Source organism: Rhipicephalus microplus, chromosome 1, assembly GCF_043290135.1.
Source record: "Rhipicephalus microplus isolate Deutch F79 chromosome 1, USDA_Rmic, whole genome shotgun sequence".
In the NCBI taxonomy this organism is placed as follows: Eukaryota; Metazoa; Arthropoda; class Arachnida; order Ixodida; family Ixodidae; genus Rhipicephalus; species Rhipicephalus microplus.
In genome coordinates, this window is record NC_134700.1 from 206097529 (window position 1) to 206109943 (window position 12415).

The following is a 12415-nucleotide window of genomic DNA, read 5'->3' on the forward strand; positions in this document are numbered from 1 at the left end:
TGAAGTAAAGCTTCCAGGACAATTTTACATATATGACATCTGTTCATCTCATGCTGAGTGCCTGTGCACAACATCGACGGTATAAGTTTCAAGTGCCACGAAACGGGGACGCTTAATTGGCGCGTTTATTGAAGACGTACAAAATTGAAAGTAAACACGAGAGGCTTACGATTTATATTGCGATATACTGCCAAGATGCCCGGGACATGCTTGCGAACACTTTGCTGCGCTTGGCGATGGTGCTTATCCCACGGATCTCAAGTGGGCTATGAGTGAGCGTGGGACCGGCCAAGTTTCCGAACACGCTATTGTGATACAACGTACGAACATCTAAACACCTTGGCGATTGTATAGCTGTTATGAGAGGTGGACCTGTGAACAGCGTATGCTATAAGTGGCATGTTTCCGTGCGTCAAAGCTCGTTTATTTACAGGCGTCGTTCTCTCGAGAGAGCCCCAAGCAACGAGTTTACAACGCAATAACAGAGGCCTTGGCGTCGTGTGATCACAAAGACATCTCCAAGAAATTCCTTCGTAGTCCATGGTGCGCAAAGGCAACGACAGACGAGAGGGACACAGAGGGCGCCTGTATACTTCCCACAACGTTTATTTCAAAACGTGGGGGCTATTTCTACAGACAGCGCTATCACATTTAATCACTGCACAGCCGCATTCAGAAATCGCAATTTTTCTGCGATAGAAACGTGGAGGCCACACTCACGCGAATGCTTGCTTCAATAACCCTTTTTTTGTATTAATTATTATTCAATTCCACTTATCTTGAATTCTGGCAATCGCAGAGCAGGCGCCGAATTCCGGTACACACTTGCAATATCGGCAAAGGATTGCCAGGCGATCCTCTCTGCCGTTCGTAAAATAATTGCAGTGCTGCCTGGACCTATCTTTTAAGCAGCGCTCACTTTGTCCGATTGTACTTTTTGTCACGTGTCGAAGAAATGTCGTAAACCACTCAAACCTGGCATTCGGCATATTTTCATGGTTTAAAGTACAGGCTGGTGCTCTGCGTAAACAAAAATTTGTCATTCTGCCCAGCCTAGACATTTTCATAGGGCCAGAGAAAAACCACCTTTACATCTGTTCGTTTGGCAATCTTTTTCACGTTCATGGGACAGGCGATGAATGTGCCTTAACACGACGTGGCTCTTCATCCTTTAGGTGGATTCGCGATTGGTTCGAATTGTTTCAGTTACAGACACCAGTGCAGCTTGAAAGCCTGACTCCTCCAGGTGGTTGATCTGCCTGCTAGAGGTCTCCGCTATATGATGGGGACAGGGTTTCTTAAAAGCAAGTAGAGGTGGGCACAGCTGCGCTTAAATGAACCGACAACTGCCCAGAACATGAAATGAGAGGACTGCACGGATGGAAAGATTGTCCCTTATGGTGACTCGAAGCGACCCTGTTTTTCTCGTGAGAAGTGGATTGATATTTTCGTTCCTTCATTTAAAATCGCGAAAAACGGCCCGTGGCGTTTCTGGTGGCAAAAACATGAACTATTCGAAATGCCATGTCGCGTGACAATGCGTTAATGTACAGGGTCAACAATTTATTTATTAGTACTAAAATATCGTTTGATTCTTTAAAACTATGTAGCAAAATATATTTTATGAAAGTATACCTATAAGCTTGCAGTAGGAGTATGCATCAAGATGGCGCTGCCTTTGCGTGCCGTGGTGATCCGATGCTCGTCAGCGCGCCTTGGGCGGCGTTTTCTGCTTTTCCGCGTGCTCTTGCAACTGAGTATCGTACATATGCATCGATTTCGTGCACCGACACGTCGTACTTTGGTCGACAACAAGTGCCCCGAACGCCACTATCGTTGTTACGTTCAAGTCGACCTACAATGCCCATAGCCTAAAGTGCGCAGTCAAGGGCTGCTGACGACGACGCTCTAACGATGCTTCATTTCGTCATGCGTTTCGCAACCGCTTCTGTGGAAGACAGTGGAACGAAGTTGTTAGTTTCTACATGTATACCGCAAAATGAACACGTCTGCTCCGACCACTTTCGAGTGGGGGGTTATCATCAGCGTTTATATTCACAAAAGCTGCGGTCTCGTCGTCATCAGAAGCCCAGTGCTGTTCCGTCTGTCAGCCTGGACATGGTAAGGAGCATGGCTGTTATTTTATATTCGAGACAGTGGCGTTTCCGATGGCGATCATGAATTGTTGCCTGGCATTCGTAAAAGTTTACTCGGCACGACAGTATTATGAATGACAGGAGCTATAGGGTATGTGTCTCTGTCTTTCATCGTTGTCTTCGCAGCTTTTACCTCGGATAATGCAATACCAACACGCCCACTAAATCACTTTGGCGTTCTGTTTGAACACTTGGCTGAACTACGAAGTTTCAGTCTTCATCATTTAGACGTTTCTTTTTGTACTTGGCATATCATCCTGGCAAGATTAGCGTGAAAACCGCCGAATGCCAAACATCACCGAGTAATGTGAAGCCGAGCTTTCAGCGTCCACTCTCGGTACCACCTTGAGAGCTCACTGCTCAAGGAAGCGTGAAGTAACGCAAGTGGCATGAGATCGTGAACTGTCGTGATCACGCAGTGATTTGTTTCTTAATGCAACTTATAGGTAAATCTTTATATAGTAAAGGCTGTATATGCACTGCCGCATGCCTCATTATTGTTCGATCGTGCCCCTCGTCTTCAGGGCTGATGGAATATATATATATATATATATATATATATATATATATATATATATATATATATATATATATATATATATATATATATATATATATATATATATATATATATATATATGTATGTATGTATGTATACAACTCGTATCCAGCGTATGCTCAGGATGTCCTCAGGACGCTGACGCTGTCGTCAAACCCGACCGACTACGCGAAACGCACAAGACACTGGCACGTCTGATATTCGCCCTCTATTCACGCCCGGGCGTTGACAGTATTCTCCAAACGTGCGCGTTGGGAAGCGAATGATGCCCCAATGCAATCGCATCAATCGGCGATGTAGTCCGAAGTGTTCAGTGTCCCTTTCCTCGAGCTTCCAATATCGAGCGTGACCTTCGACGCATTTGCGCCGGGTTGCGATGATTTCTATGCACCCCTTCTCGATGACGTAAGCGAGTTATTCTTGTACCGCCGCGAATTCGCGTAATCAAGGAGAGGGTGAGGATTTGTTGAACACCAGCGAAGCGCTAATCGTTAACCGGATCACCTTGCCTCCTTCGAAGACAGAGACTGTGCAGCTGCTGCAATCGCCAGAGCGCAACCGCCCCACCAAAGCAACAGGTTGTGCGTTGCGCACGCTTCGTCAAGGCCAAGTGACGCGCCTGTCTTGTGACCCTCGCCGATGTGTCATGCCGCGGCGTGCGACTCAGCAGCGCGCTCTCGTTGGCTCACGATTGCGTGAGACTCGCTTGTAACAGCAGTGCCACGTCGAACTAAGTTCATCCTCCTCCTATCGCGTATCTTGTTTATCTAGCATATCTTGTATATCGGACGCGCCTAAGATGCGCGTCCGAATCTCTGGCGCTCGTAAACACGGAAATGGATGCATTTGTACGTTTCACTCACACGGCATCTTTCTTTGCGGTATTGGTCTCTTTAAGCTGCTGGACAGAGTCCACCAGACCAGATGCTTTTCTACTAACGAGTGAATATTCCTAAACAATAATATGGAGCGCCCGAATGGACATAAAGGAAAGGAAATATGCGCAGATCAGCATTCACCATGCGACATTTTATAAGCGTCAGAGCGGGACGTTTGTAAATTTATTTCTTTTAGATTGCTTCTTTGTTTGTTCGTTTGTGTTTTAGAATCAAGGCCTGCTTGCACAGATAAGTTAACATGCTGTAAAGTGCCAGGTGCAATTATCTTGTTCCATGTACACTGTCAGCCAAGGGGCCACCGATAAATGGCAAACAGAATAATATACGCTTTACATATGAACTAAAATTGTTTTCTAGCGCCTACACGTGCGTCAAAGTAATTAGCACGTTCAGACCGTTACGAGACCCACTAAGACCTTTTCACTGAAGGCTCCCTGGGCACCGCCATATTCGTCTCTGGGCTGCACTAAATAAGCCTGCCCCCCCCCCCCCCCCCCCCACACCCTATAAACGCACTGCCGAGCCCACGACATCGGCTTTCGTGCTCCCGTGCAACAGCCCAGAAAGGAAAGGATTCTCCTTTCCGGCGATTTTAGAGTCAGCTGCCCGTATACGCAACCAGAACGAATATACTAAGCATCAATAGAGAAATTTTATTCTTCCCCAGAAGTAGCCTCCAACCAAACTTTTGGGCAGTTGACAGAGAGAGCGAGAGAGCAGGATTACATATCTTAATAATGGATCGATGGATTTGAGAAATGGTATGAATCATAATTATTTAACTGTGGTTCACTATAAAGCTTTAGACAGCACCGCACAAACACGCTGATGAAGTTTAAAATTCGCAATAATATAATTCCAACGCTGCTTTACATAACTGGGAACGGAGTTGATATGCTTTGAAGTATGAGAAATATGTTTTATATATATTTCGGGTTTGTGTACTTTTCATGTCCCAAATGTGTACCCTTCACTTCTTGAGGGTATCAGGGCTGACTTGTCGTTAAAGTCAGCGTTTCTACTGCGGGCTTTGTGATGAGTCGGAAAGCTTTCGACGCCAAGTAAGTCAAATCCCGCTTGCCTGAATATCTTCGGAGATTTCATCGCAGCGACCCAATACCACAGTTAAGAAGTGTACAAGCATTCACGTTCATGCATGAGCTTGTGTCTGGATTTCAACTCTTTTGATAAGCAAATGCACGCCATCGCGTTGGTGAGAGTGAATGAATGAATGAATGAATGAATGAATGAATGAATGAAATCTTTAAATCCCATGAAAGTGGCACCGCGTGTCCTGGATTGGATAATATGGGCTTTCTTAACTTCCCGACACACCAAAATACCGCTTGCTATCAGTATAACTCACCACACAAGATATACTGACTTCATCGGGCCGGCCCGGCTGGATGTCGCTCCCACATACCTCTCCCTTCATAATCTAGGAGAGGTTGGCTCTTCGTGGATAGATAACATGACGCCCTTCACAATTATATAACCACAAATGTTCCAAGTTCAATAAATCTTGCTTCAACGAAGATCTCTAGAATGGAATACGCAAAGTTTTGTGGTAGGGTTCGTGGCCACGGCACATGCATGAATACGCTATCGTTTTGAGCACAAGGGTACGTTAAGCGAAGGAAATAGCGTATCTTACCCAACGAACGCCATCGCTATATCCCATTCTAAAGCTGCCTGATACACGGTTGTACCATAATTCCTTACGTTTATTTGCAACGTCGCTCGCTTAGTTCGAAAATCACTCCCCCACTCTGACGCGACTCATACAATACGTGACAGGATTCGCGCAACGCAACAGGATCTGGCGGCAAAGTTTGCCCTAAAGCAGACACTAAATTCAGCACCGCCAGCTGTAATTGTGTCATGACGACAGCTGTCGCGTAAGCGTGTCTTTTTTTTTTTTTTTTTCATCTTCTCGAGCAGCCCTTTCAGTATGAACGCTGGATTTCGCAAGTTTCTGCGTGTATATGTAGTTCTTGCCAAGGAGGGCAAAGTTACCTTGACACTGCGTTACGTCATTTTAGTGACCTTGTACAATACCTGTTGGTTTCTTTCATAAAGCAAGAAAAGTCGTTTGTGAGGGAAGTCGTTTTAAGCCAGTATACGTACGTTTGATTTAGCTACGTCAGACAACCAGCATAAATGTGCAGTCTTGAGGAATAAAAAAGGGGGTGAAGGGCTACACTGAAATTACATAAAATACTCTATTTAGACACGTATAGTGGCTAAACATGTTTAAGAAACGTATATGATGTACTACGTCACATTTCTACCTGCGTATCACGATTAATCGGTATACCTTAGCACGAACTTGGTGCTCCCTTTAATATTATACTCAAGACTATGCACAAATATTGCAAGACAGTAGCAGCGTTGGAGTCTCGACGGCGTTTATAAGGCCGAATCGCCTGGTCAACCCTTCGAACGGAGACGACGTTTTTCGTGATGATGATTATATACAGATGAAGAAGATGAAGGTCAAACGTTGTCAATATTGTGCTTACAATATGTTTAAAAATTACAGTTCTCGTCTTAAATCGCAGACAATGTAGTAATAAATGTATCTTGCAACAACCAAACAATTACACACGCCATATATCAAGTGTAACAAAATTATAACAGTAATGGTAATGATGGTTCAATGTTGTGTGCTTTGGTTATGCATGTATAATGAGGCTTCAAACATTATGTGTCTCTTTTTTTCTCTCTCCCTGATTTTAGTCCCCAGTTCCTTTCCCCACGCACAGTATAGCAAATTAGCTATTTGCATTCGCCGACTATTCAATAGAAGGTTCCCTTTCTCTCCCTCTATTTCTCTACCCTGTTTCAAATAGCACAGATACGTGGCACAATACACTTCGAGGTGAGTTTGGAAATTCTCGAAGTCATTAGTTTTTAAGCGCCTATTGGCTGTGACGGGACCGTTTCGCTAGTTTTATGCCGGACATCAGGATTGGTTGAAATTTTTTCTCTTATGAGCAATTCTACAGTGGTATTTTGTTATGCGGCGCCTCTTTGATCACGTGCTTTCTTCTTGTTTTTGTTTGGGTAACAGCTGAAAGTTCGGGCTTAAGTTTCTACGCTGCTAACTGAATATTTCCACTCCAACGCTCTGTGACCGTATAAAGTAGCCAATCTAGGACACAGCAGTCGCGTTTCGATGGAGTCGAAACGCTGGAGACTCTGGTGTTGTGCACGTTAAAGAACACCAGATGGTCCATTTCCAGAACAATCTGCTACAGCGTGCGTAACAACTGCGTAGTTGTCATGGCAGCCCCGCCGCGAGTCTATATTGGCTCGACGCGCTAGCCGCACAGACGCAACGCACGTGCCGGGACACCTGCCGCACGCAAGCGCGGGACAAAAAAACTCCCAAGCATTTCCCCGAGGGTGAACATGGTTAAGTGCGAATGCACTGGGTGATGCTATGAGGGGTATTTATTAATTCGCACTATTATATTTATTAGTCACACTATGGTGCCTTTATGGTGTAATGGTTCCTGGGAATCGCAATTTGATCAAACGGGGGAGTTTACGTTAACTCACTGGCGAATGCAAACGGATTTCAACTTTACTCCCCCTCACGACCCGCTCTCGACGGGAGACTGAGAGAGAAGGCGGGCGCGCGAGAGAGAGGGGTGCGCGCGCAGCTGCAGCGAGCGAGGAGAGCGAGGAGCGAGCGAAGGGGGAGGGGGTATAAGGCGCGTTACTGACACCGATATCAGCGTCGCGTCCGTGGCTTATTCGGTAGAGCGTCGCGCTGCGGCCCGCCAAGTCCTCTTTCTTTTAAAGATAGAGAGAAGACTGCGGACGCCGCCGACGGCGGTGGATGGTTTGGGGTCGCTTATAAAGTGTATGCACCCTTAATAAGCCCATTGGCGACGCTCTTTCAGACTCCGCTTGGGTGCGGCAGGTGTGCTGGCACGTGCGTTGCGGCTGTGCGGGCAGCGCGTGGAACGTATTCGATTGCCGACCCGCTGGTTGCGGGATCGAATCCCGGCGGCGGCGGCCGCATTTTCAATGGAGGCGAAAATTCTTGCGGTCCATGCACCTATAGATTTAGGCGCACTTGAAAGAAACCAAGGTGGTCGAAATTTTTCGAAGCCCTCCACTACGGCGTCTCTCATAATCATATGGTGGTTTTGCGACGTTAAACCTCACATATCAATCAATCAATGAATCGCTGTCATGGTACTTAAAACGAACACACTGTTATTGTTATTAGCGTATGCTCAAGTTCAGGTTACAGCATCATTTCCGATGAAGGCAGAAATTCTGTAGGCCCGTGTGCTCAGATTTGGATGCACGTTAATGAACCCCAGGTGGCTGAAATTTCCGGAGCCCTCCACTACGGCGTCTCTCATGATCATATGGTGGTTTTGGCACGTTAAACCCCACATATCAATCAATCAAGTTACAGCATCAGGTTACAAGAAATGCGCAACATTATCAACTGGCCTTGGCAGGGGCTCGCAACCCCGCACTTACTATATTCGTGTAATTCTTTTGTCACCGCTAGTAAGCCCCGGGAAGCACAGAAATGTAGCCCTTCTGCTTGCATTTCAGCTGTGCTTTTTCCGTCATTCACTTCTTTCTTTCTTTCTTTCTTTCTGTCTTTCTTTCTTTCTTTCTTTCTTTCTTTCTTTCTTTCTTTCTTTCTTTCTTTCTTTCTTTCGTTGCCGAATGCATGCCACTCACTATGAAGAAGCAAGCAACTACTGTAATTTAACAACGCGAAGCACGACTTCCTTTGTACAGATCATCCTGTAATCATCGTGGTTTCCGTTTTTGTGTATGCAAGAATTTGTATCCTCTTCCTGCGGCATGCAGGCACGCACGAAAATCTATGCGTACAGCGCAGAGTTCGGCTCGTGTACGACGTCATCGGCACGAGTGTGCGGGGAAGAAAATGTGTTCCCAGAAAAGTGGCGGAGCCTTTGCTTTGGACTCATGTATACATGTATAATACTTACAGGAAGTAACATTGTTCGAATCTCTGTACCTCCATTATTTTGACTGACTCAACGTACCAGCCTTGTGGGTGAATTACCCTATACGCACTGACGTCACCGCTTCTATTGTTGGTTACATTATACAAGCAGGTTTCGTTTCGCTGAGTCACTTCTAGAATTGACCAATCGCTTGTCACGTTCATTTTTTTTGGAGGGGGGGGGTTGAATCTATTATTCTTCCAGCAAATTTGGTTACTCTAGTGATTATCTCGTTCTAGCATTCTTGTGCATGAAATTGAGTCGTTCAGTGCTAAAGTGCTAAACTCACATCCAGACAATTAACAAGTGACGTTAGTGATGCACCAAAATACGTGCGTTCAAACATACAAAGACCACCCTTGAAAAAATTTTTAAGAAGTACATACGAGCTTTCGTTCATAGTTGCGCGTACAAAATAATTTCAGCCGTACAAAATAATTACGGAGATCTTTCAAACTCCTTATCATATCCGACTGACATTTTTTAATATAATTAAAACATTTACAAGAATGGAGACAATTATTAAATTTACACTTCCTAAGGGTTTGCTTATTGGGTGATAACTTGCTTGTTAGTAAAGCAGCATATGTAAACTGGCCACCCGTAGGTCGCTCAGCGGTAGAGTCACGCTGTTCTGCAGAGCCGACGAATTTTACGTCAAGTATAATGAATTTTGTCTGGAAACTATACCATAGCTTACTGAAAACAAGTATAATGTCGACAGGGTTGTCAACGCCAGCTTACACCATAAATAAATGAATAAATAAATAAATAAATAAATAACCTTTATCCCGTAGAGGCGTTGATGGAATCATTTTTTCTTCTCTGCAGTTTATACATGTGTACTAACCTGTTTCAGTCTGTTCATTTAAACTAGTAACAGCTTTTTCGAAAGTGTAAACTTAACTCTATACATACTTGAACAAAACTTCATTGAAAACCCGCCACAATGATGTAGTGGCTAAGGCACTCGGCTGCTGACCCACAGGTCGCGGGATCGAATCCACGCCGTGGCGGCCGCATTTTCAATTGTGGCAAAAATGCTTGAGGTCCGTGTACCTATATATTTAGGCGCACGTGAAAAAAACCCTAGGAGGACGAAATTTCCGGAGCCCTTCACTATGGCGTCTCTCACAATCACTTGGTGGTTTTGAGACGTTAAAACCCCAAAAATTGTTATTATTAATATTTCTTGGCAGTGTCGCGTGTATTTTATCGGTGTCCTGTCACCGTTTTCGCCGTTGTCATATATTACGTGCATTGAACTTACGAAGATTTTATTGACTATTTCAATACTCATCCGTTTATTCAATGACTATGTGGATAACGTTTGTTAACGATTGTGTACAGTATTCGAACGACCTCGTACGTAGTCTAAACTATGCACACGGGTCCCCGTAAGGCGGTGAGTTTATGAAATGCGCAGAGAAATTTAAAATAATTATGAATATTCCACTTAACTTGACGCACAATGAGTATTTAGTTTCTCTACGGGTATAAGAAGAAAAGAAAAAGACTTTCGAATGAACTTCCCTTTCACTTAGAACATACATGCAGCGATACCAATGCAATGAGATACTCTTTCAAAATAAAAAGGCTGGTGAGGTGCATTTATTGACTTTTGCGCAGCGCAAGAGATACAAACACGGTGCAGTGCGGCATTGTACGCGACTGCTCTGCACCGATCACCTTTCGCTTAACTTTACACAACGGACAAACCCTCTGTTTTCTAGCTCCCGACAAAAGTTATTGCGTTTAAATTAAGAAAAAAAAATGCACTTGAGAAAGAAAAAAAAACGGGCCCGTCCGGCAGAACAACCCGGGACCTCTGACACCCGAAGAGAGAATCAAACGCGTAGAAAAACGGGCCAACACAGGAATTTCTTCAGCGGCAACCTGTCGCAGAAACCGGCTTGCCGTTAAATGACGTCAGAAATGGGTTTCGAAAGTCTTCATGATTTCGTTAACCGTCGGGTACAGCGCAATGCAGAGGGGCTCCTGTATTGGTAATCATTAAAACCAGTTGCGCTTAGTTTTTCTAAATGCACGGCGCGTTTCTCACATCGCGTGGAGCGTAGTCGATTAGCAGAAACTGGGAATCGACAGCGGTCCCTGAACTGTAACAAAAAAAAACTTTTTTATTTTTCAGATGAAAGGCTTCGATACCTCGTAAAATCCGAAAATTGTCTGTAGGTGGCAATATCAACACAATAGTGATGGAAAAAATAATCATCACGAGATTACGTCATCACTTGAAGTGACCAAGACGTTGCAGATTGGTAAAAATTATGACGTAATCATGACGCCAGGTGACGTCATTACATGACGTTGCTGCGTTGTCTAAAGCGGGCCGATCGCTGAAGAAGTGCAAAACCACGTGCGATTCACAAAGCTTGCTTTCTCCGTTGAGAATCCGTGCGCCAGTGTATATGAAACACTGTGACGTTTTTTTATATATATATTCTGTGCCAGTCTGTATTGATTCTGAGCCAGAATGTGCCCCGTACTTAAAATTAATCTAACTGGGGACACATTCGAGTATACTGTGATAAACACATTTTACACAGCGGTAACTACACCCACTAGTATTTAGTCCATATGGAACATTTTCACGACTGTAATCATTTTTATAGACAAACATAACCACCCCGTTCTCTCGGCTGTGTTTTCACCTATAGCGCATTGACCCCTTGAAACGTTTTTTTTTCCTCCTCCCTTCTTTCAATTGAAAAGCTCACACTTGCGTTAGTCCCTCTTGTTCAAATTCTATTTGGTACCTGTGATGCTATTATGGTACAGGCAGACAATTTTCTTTGTCATTTTACGAAACCATGAGCATTTTTATAGGTGTATCTACTACGGTGTAATACCCTTTCCGGGCAATCAGCAAATTTTCCCATTGCGGCAACTACGGAGAAGTTTTCGAACTTGCCCCACTAAATCCAGTTATGACACGCTTCTGGAAAATGTTGATCGCATTGCTCAAGTTTTAGTCTAGTCTGTTTCGCCTGCATTGGCATAAACTGGCGTAAATTATAAGGGGCGGGGGGTCAAGAGTGTCTTGACTACTTCCCTTGTGCCAAGGCTGGGAGGGACACATCTTGCAAGTGTCCCTCCTTAATTTATCTTTTTCCCTTCTCGTTTTCCTTCAGCTTCGACTTTTCGAGTTTTCAAGCATCAAGTCGCGTCTAGTCTACTAAGTATTGCGTCATACACCTGAATGGCTTGGCAGTTAACTATAGCGAGTGCAACTTTTAAATGCGAAGCATTTCTTAGCAAACATCGGCGACCTTGAGCGTATCTATCTATCTATCTATCTATCTATCTATCTATCTATCTATCTATCTATCTATCTATCTATCTATCTATCTATCTGTCTATCTATCTATCTATCTATCTATCTATCTATCTATCTATCTATCTATCTATCTATCTATCTATCTATCCGCCTACGACTTTAAGCTCTCCTCGCCGTTTCAATATTGGTTTTGACACGAAACTTGGTATGGCATAACAAGACTGTACGAAAAACATATTTATGTTTGTCATGGATGTCATGATTTACATTTCATGGTCCTGCAGCTCTTGCGGTGGTTTCGCTCAGATGGCATGCTGCAAAACTGGTATGGTATGACATGATTGCATCGCGAATACAAGCGACAGACCCTAACATGAAAATCATGACATGAGTGTCATGTAACAACATGATTACATGCCACGCTCATGATGCGCTCGCGGCCGTTTCGTCACATATACCAAATTTGGTATTACCAGACGTGAATGGATGACGAA